The sequence below is a fragment of the Centrocercus urophasianus genome, unplaced genomic scaffold (genome assembly GCF_019232065.1).
Source record: "Centrocercus urophasianus isolate 14NV4802_14NV808 unplaced genomic scaffold, USGS_Curo_1.0 seq_9, whole genome shotgun sequence".
Taxonomy (NCBI): Eukaryota; Metazoa; Chordata; class Aves; order Galliformes; family Phasianidae; genus Centrocercus; species Centrocercus urophasianus.
This window is the reverse complement of record NW_024885532.1, coordinates 26,113,645-26,120,484: the sequence shown is the minus strand read 5'-3', so window position 1 is coordinate 26,120,484 and position 6,840 is coordinate 26,113,645.

The window sequence follows — 6,840 nt, the reverse complement described above, 5'->3', positions numbered from 1 at the left end:
TCTGGAAGAGATTAGCTGGCAACTATGCGCGCTGGAGGAGGTTAGCTGGCAGGCTAAGTTAGCGCGCCGGTGGAGGATTGCGGACAGGTGAAGTTAGCACGCTGGAAGTGGTTAGCGGGCAGGTGAATTTAGCAAGCTGGTGGAGGTTAGATGGCAGGTGAAGTTAGCACGCCTGTGGAGGTTAGCGGGCAGGTGAAGATAGCAAGCCGGTGGAGGTTAGATGGCAGGTGAAGTTAGCACGCCGGAGGAGGTTAGCGGGCAGTTGAACTTAGCGCGCCGGCAGAGGCTCGAGGGCAGGGCACGTTAGCGGGCCAAGGGATGATGTAAGTGGGCAGATGAATTTGGAGCGCCCATGGAGGCTAGCGGGCAGGGTAAGTTAGCATGCCAGAAGAGGTAAGTGGGCAGGTCAAGTTAGCGCGCCGTAGAGGATAGCAGGCGGGTGAAGTTAGCGTGCCTGTGGAGGCTAGCAGGCTGGGTAAGTTTCTGCGCTGGAGGACGTAAGTGGGCAAGTCAAGTTAGCGCTCCTGTAGAGGATAGCAGGCGGGTGAACTTAGCGCACCGGTGGAGGATAGCGGTCAGGCTTAGTTAGCACGCCGGTGGAGGCTAGCGGGCAGGTGAAGTTAGCGCGCCGGCAAAGGCTGGATTCCTGGTCAAATTAGCATTCTGGAAGAGGTTAGCGGGCAACTAAGCGTTCCTGTGGTGGTTAGCTGGCATGCTATGTTAGCGCGCCGGTGGAGGATAGCGGATAGGTGAAGTTAGATCGCCTGTGGAGGCTAGCGGGCAGTGTAAGTTAGCATGCCGGAGGAGGTTTGAGGGCAGGTCAAGTTAGCGCACTGGTAGAGGATAGCGGGCAGGTGAAGTTAGCATGCCGGCCGAGGTTCGCGGGCTGGTGAAGTTAGCATGCCGGTGGAGGTTAGCGGGTAGGTGAATTTAGCAAGCCAGTGGAGGTTAGATGGCAGGTGCTGTTTGCGCACCGGAGAAGGTTAGTGGGCAGGTGAATTTAGTGCGCCGGTGGTGGTTAGCGGGTAGGTGAAGTTAGCGAGCCGGTAGAGGCTAGCGGGCAGGGTAAGTTAGCGCGCCGGAGGAGTTAAGTGGGCAGGTCACGTTAGCGCGCCATTAGAGGATAGTGGGCAGGTAAAGTTAGCGCGCCGGTGGAGGCTAGTGGGCAGGCTTAGTTAGCGCGCCGGTGGAGGATAGCAGGCCGGGTGAGTTAGTGCGCTGGTGGAGGTAATTGGGCAAGTCAAGTCAGCGCGCCGGTGGAGGCTAGCGGGAAGGCTAAGTTAGCGCGCTGCTGGAGGATAGCAGGCAGGTGAAGTTGGTGCGCCGGTGGAGGCTAGCAGGCAGGGATAGTTAACGCACCGGTAGAGGATAGCTGGCAGGTGAAGTTAGCGCGCTGGACGAGGTTAGCTGGCAGGTGAAGCTGGCGTGCCCGCAGACGCTATAGGTCAGGCCAGGTTAGCAATCTGGAAGAGGTTAGCGGGCAATTAATTTACTGCGCCGGTGAAGGCTAGCGGGCAGGGTAAGTTAGCGCGCCGGAGGAGGTAAGTGGGCAGGTCATGTTAGCGTGCCGGTAGACGGTAGCGGGCAGGCTAAGTTAGCGCGCCAGTGGAAGCTAGCGGGAAGGCTATGTTAACGCGACGGTGGAGGATACGGGCTGGTGAAGTTAGCGCGCCGGCGGAGGTTAGCGGGCGGGTGAATTTAGCGCGCCGGCGGAGATTAGCGGGCCGGTGAATTTAGCTAGCCCGTGGAGGTTAGATGGCAGGTCAAGTTAGCGCGCCGGAGGTGGTTAGCGGGCACGTGTAGTTAACGGTCCGGCAGAGGCTAGAGGGCAGGGCACGTTAGCGCGCCAAGGGAGGATGTAAGTGGGCAGATGAATTTACCGCGCCTGTGGAGGCTAGCGGGCAGGGTATGTTAGCGCGCCGGAGGAGGTAAGTGGGCAGGTTTAGTTAGCGCGCCGGTAGAGGATAGCGGGCAGGTGAAGTTAGCGTGCCTGTGGAGGCTAGCGGCCAGGGTAAGTTATTGCGCCGGAGGAGGTAAGTGGGCAGGTCAAGTTAGCGCGCCGGTAGAGGATAGCTGGCCGGATAAAGTTAGCGCGCCGGAGGAGGATAGCGAGCAGGTGAGGTTAGCGCGCCTGTGGAGGCTAGCGGGCAGGGTAAGTTAGTGCGCTGGAGGAGGTTATTGGGCAGGTGAAGTTAACGCACCGGTAGAGGTTAGCGGGCAGGTGAGGTTAGCGCCCTGGCGGAGGCTAGCGGTCAGGCTAAGTTAGTGCGCCGGTGGAGGATAGCGGGCAGGTGAAGTTATCACACCGGTGGAGGATAGCGGGCTGGTGAAGTTAGCGCGCCGGTGAATGTTAGCGGGCAGGTGAAGTTAGCGCGCCGGTGGAAGTTATTGGGCAGGTGAATTTTGCAAGCCGGTGGAGGCTATATGGCACTTGAAGTTAGCGCGCCGGAGGAGGCTAGCGGGCAAGTGAAGTTAGCTCACCGGTGGAGGCTAGAGGGCAGGGCACGTTAGCACGCCAAGGGAGGATGTAACTGGGCAGATGAATTTAGCGCGCCGGTGGAGGCTAGCGGGCAGGCTAAGTTAGTGCGCCAGTGGAGGATAGCGGGCAGGTGATGTTAGCGCGCCGGCGAAGGTTATCGGGCAGGTGAAGTTAGCAAGCCGGTGGAGGTTAGATGGGAGGTGAAGTTAGCGCGCCGGTGGAGGCTAGAGGGCAAGGCACGTTAGCGCGTCCAGGGAGGATGTTAGCGGGCAGATGAAGTTAGCGCGCCGGTGGAGGCTAGCGGGCAGGGTAAGTTAGCGCGCCGGTGGAGGTAAATGGGCAAGTCAAGTTAGCGCGCCGGTAGAGGTTAGCGGGCAGGTGAAGTTAGTGCGCCTGTGGAGGATAGCGGGCTGGCTTAGTTAGTGTACCGGTGGAGGATAGCGGGCAGGTGAAGTTAGCGCACCGGCAGAAGCTAGAGGGCAGGGCACGTTAGCGCGTCCAGGGAGGATGTTAGCGGGTGGATGAATTTAGCGTGCCAGTGGAGGCTAGCGGGCAGGGTAAGTTAGCGCGCCGGAGGAGGTAAGTGGGCAGGTCAAATTAGTGCGCCGGTAGAGGATAGCGGGCAGGTGAAGTTAGTGCACCGGTGGAGGCTAGCGGGCAGGGTAAGTTAGCGCGCCGGAGGAGGTAAGTGGGCAGGTCAAGTTAGCGCGCCGGTAGAGGATAGCGGTCAGGTGAAGTTAGCGCGCCGGTGGAGGATAGCGGGCAGGCTTAGTTAGCGTGCTGGTGGAGGATAGCGGGCAGGTGAAGTTAGCGCGCTGGACGAGGTTAGCAAGCAGGTGAAGTTAGCGTGCAGATGGAGGATAGCGGGGAGGCTAAGTTAGCGCGCCGGTGGAGAACAGCAGGCAGGTGAAGCTGGCGTGCCGGCAGAGGCTAGATGGCAGGCCAAGTTAACAATCTGGAAGAGGTTAGTGGGCAACTAATTTAGCGCACCGGTGGAGAATAGCGGGCAGATGAATTTAGCGTGCCGGTGGAGGCTAGTGGGCAGGGTAAGTTAGCACGCCGGAGGAGGTGAGCGGGCAGGTCATGTTAGCGTGCCGGTAGAGGATAGCGGGCAGGTGATGTTAGCGCGCCGGTGGAGGCTAGCAGGCAGGCTAAGTTAGTGCGCCAGTGGGGGCTAGCAGGAAGGCTGATTTAGCGCACCAGTGGAGGGTAGCGGGCAGGTGATTTAGTTCGCTGGTGGAGGTTAGCGGGCAGGTCAAGTTAGCGCTCCGGAGGAGGTAAGTGGGCAGGTCAAATTAGTGCGCCGGTAGAGGATAGCGGGCAGGTGAAGTTAGTGCACCGGTGGAGGCTAGCGGGCAGGGTAAGTTAGCGCGCCGAAGGAGGTAAGTGGGCAGGTCAAGTTAGCGCGCCGGTGAAGGATAGCGGGCAGGTGAAGTTAGCGCACCGGTGGAGGATAGCGGGTAGGGCAAGTTAGCGCGCCCGTGGAGGATAGCGGGCACGTGCAGTTAGCACGCCAGCAGAGGATAAAGGGCTGGCCAACTTAGCATTCTGGAAGAGATTAGCGGGCAACTAAGCGCGCCGGTGGAGGTTAGCAGGCAGGCTAGGTTAGCGCGCCGGAGGTGGTTAGCGGGCAGCTGAAGTTAGCGCCCCTGTGGAGGCTATCGGGCAGGGTAAGCGTGCTGGAGGAGGTAAATTGCAAGTCAAGTTTGCGTGCCGGTAGAGGATAGCGGGCAGGTGAAGTTAGCGCACCTGTAGAGGCTAGCAGGCTGGGCAAGTTAGCGCGCCGGAGAACGTTAGTGGGCAGGTCAAGTTAACGCACCGGCGGAGGTTAGCGGACAGGCCAAGTTAACGCGCTGGTGGAGGATAGCGGGCAGGGTAAGTTAGCGCGCCGGTGGAGGATAGCATGCAGGTGAAGTTACCGCGCCGGTGGAGGTAAGTGGGCAAGTCAAGTTAGCGCGCTGGTGGAGGATAGCGGGCAGGTGAAGTTAGCGCGCTGGCAGAGGCTAGAAGGCTGGCCAAGTTAACATTCTGGAAGTGGTTAGCGGGCAACTAAGCGCGCTGGTGGAGGTTAGCTGGGAGGCTAAGTTAGCGCGCCGGCGGAGGTTAGCGGGCAGGTGAAGTTAGCGCGCCTGTGGAGGATAGCGGGCAGGTGAGTTTAGCAAGCCGGTGGAGTTTAGATGGCAGGTCAAGTTAGTGCGCCGGTAGAGGCTAGAGGGCAGGGCACGTTAGCGCACCAAGCGAGGATGTTAGTGGACAGATGAATTTAGCGCGCCGGTGGGGGCTAGCTTGCAGGCTAAGTTAGTGCACCAGAGGAGGCGAGCGGGCAGGCTAAGTTAGCAAGCTGGTGGAGGTTAGATGGCAGGTGAAGTTAGTGCGCCGGAGGAGGTTAGCGGGCAGGTGAAGTTAGCGCTCCATTGGAGGCTAGAGCAAAGGGCACGTTAGCGCGCCAAGGGAGGATGTTAGTGGGCCGATGAATTTAGCGCGCCGGAAGAGGTTCGCGGGCAGGTCAAGTTAGTGCACCGGAGGAGGTAAGTGGGCAAGTCAAGTTAGCGTGCTGGCTGAGGACAGCGGGCAGGTGAAGTTAGCGCACCGGTGGAGGATAGCGGTCAGGCTTAGTTAGCACGCCGGTGGAGGCTAGTGGGCGGGTTAAGTTAGCGCGCTGGCAAAGGCTGGAGGGCTGGCCAAGTTAGCATTCTGGAAGACGTTAGCGAGGTACTAAGCACTCCGGTGGTGGTTAGCTGGCAGGCTTAGTTAGCGCGCCAGTGGAGGATAGCGGATAGGTGAAGTTAGAACGCCTGTGGAGACTGGCAGGTTGTGTAAATTAGCACGCTGGAGGAGGTTAGAGGGCAGGTCAAGTTAGCGCACCGGTAGAGGATAGCGGGCAGGTGAAGTTAGCGCGCCCGTGGAGCATAGCGGGCAGGTGAAGTTAGCGCGCCGGACGAGGTTAGCAGGCTGGTGAAGTAAATGCGCCGATGGAGGATAGCGGGCAGGCTAAGTTAGCGCGCCTTTGGAGGATAGCGGGCTGGTCAAGATAGCGAGCCGGTGGATGTTAGCGGGGAGGTGAATTTAGCGAGCCCGTGGAGGTGAGCTGGCAGGCTAAGTTAGCGTGCCGGTGGAGGATAGCAGGCAGGTAAGTTAGCGCGCCGGCAGAGCATAGCGGGCAGGTGAAGTTAGTGCGATGGTGGAGGCTAGCGGAAAGGCTAAGTTAGCGCGCCGGTGGAGGATAGCGGGCAGGTCAAGTTTGTGCGCCGGAGGTGGTTAGCGGGCAGGTGAAGTTAGCGCGGCAGCAGAAGCTAGAGGGCAGGGCACGTTCACGCGCCAAGGGAGGATGTTAGCGGGCAGATGAATTTAGCGCGCCGGTGGAGCCTAGCGGGCAGGAGAAGTTAGCGCGCCGGAGGAGGTAAGTGGGCAAGTCAAGTTAGCGCAGTGGTAGAGGATAGCGGGCAGGTGAATTTAGCGCGCTTGTGGAGGATAACGGGCAGGTGAAGTTAGCGCGCCGGCAGAGGCTAGAGAGCTGGCCAAATTAGCATTCTGGAAGAGGTTAGCGGGCAACTAAACACGCTGGTGGAGGTTAGCAAGCTGGCTAAGATAGCGCGCCGGTGGAGGATAGCGGACAGGTGAAGTTTGTGCGCCTGTGGAGGCTAGCGGGCAGTGTATGTTAGGGCGCTGGAGGAGGTTAGTGGGCAGGTCAAGTTAGCACAAAGGTAGAGGATAGCGGGCACATGAAGTTAGCGCGCCTGTGGAGGGTAGCGGGCAGGGTAAGTTAGCGCGCCGGTTGAGGATTGCGTGCAGGTTAAGATAGCGCGCCGGTGGATTTTAGCTGGGAGGTGAATTTAGCGAGCCTGTGGAGCTGACCTGGCAGTATAAGTTAGCATGCCGGTGGAGGATAGCAGGCAGCTAAGTTAGCGCGCCTGCAGAGGATAGCAGGCAGGGCAAGCTAGTGCGCCGGTGGAGGCTAGCGGGCAGGCTAAGTTAGTGCGCCAGTGGAGGCTAGCGGGAAGGCTAAGTTAGCGCTCCGGTGGAGGATAGCGAGCATGTGAAGTTAGTGCGCCGGTGGAGGTTAGCGGGCAGGTCAAGTTAGCGCGCCGGAGGTCGTTAGCGGGCAGGTGAAGTTAGCGCACCGGCAGAGGCTAGAGGGCAGGGCACGTTAGAGCGCCAAGGGAGGATGTTAGTGGGCAGATGAATTTAGCGCGCTGGTGGAGGCTAGCAGGCAGGGTAGGTTAGCTCACCGGAGGAGGTAAGTGGGCAGGTCAAGTTAGCACGCCAGTGGAGGGTAGTGGGCAGGTGAAGTTAGCGTGCCGGTGGAGGCTAGCTGGCTGGGTAAGTTAGCGCGCCGGAGGAGCTAAGTGGGCAAGTCAAGT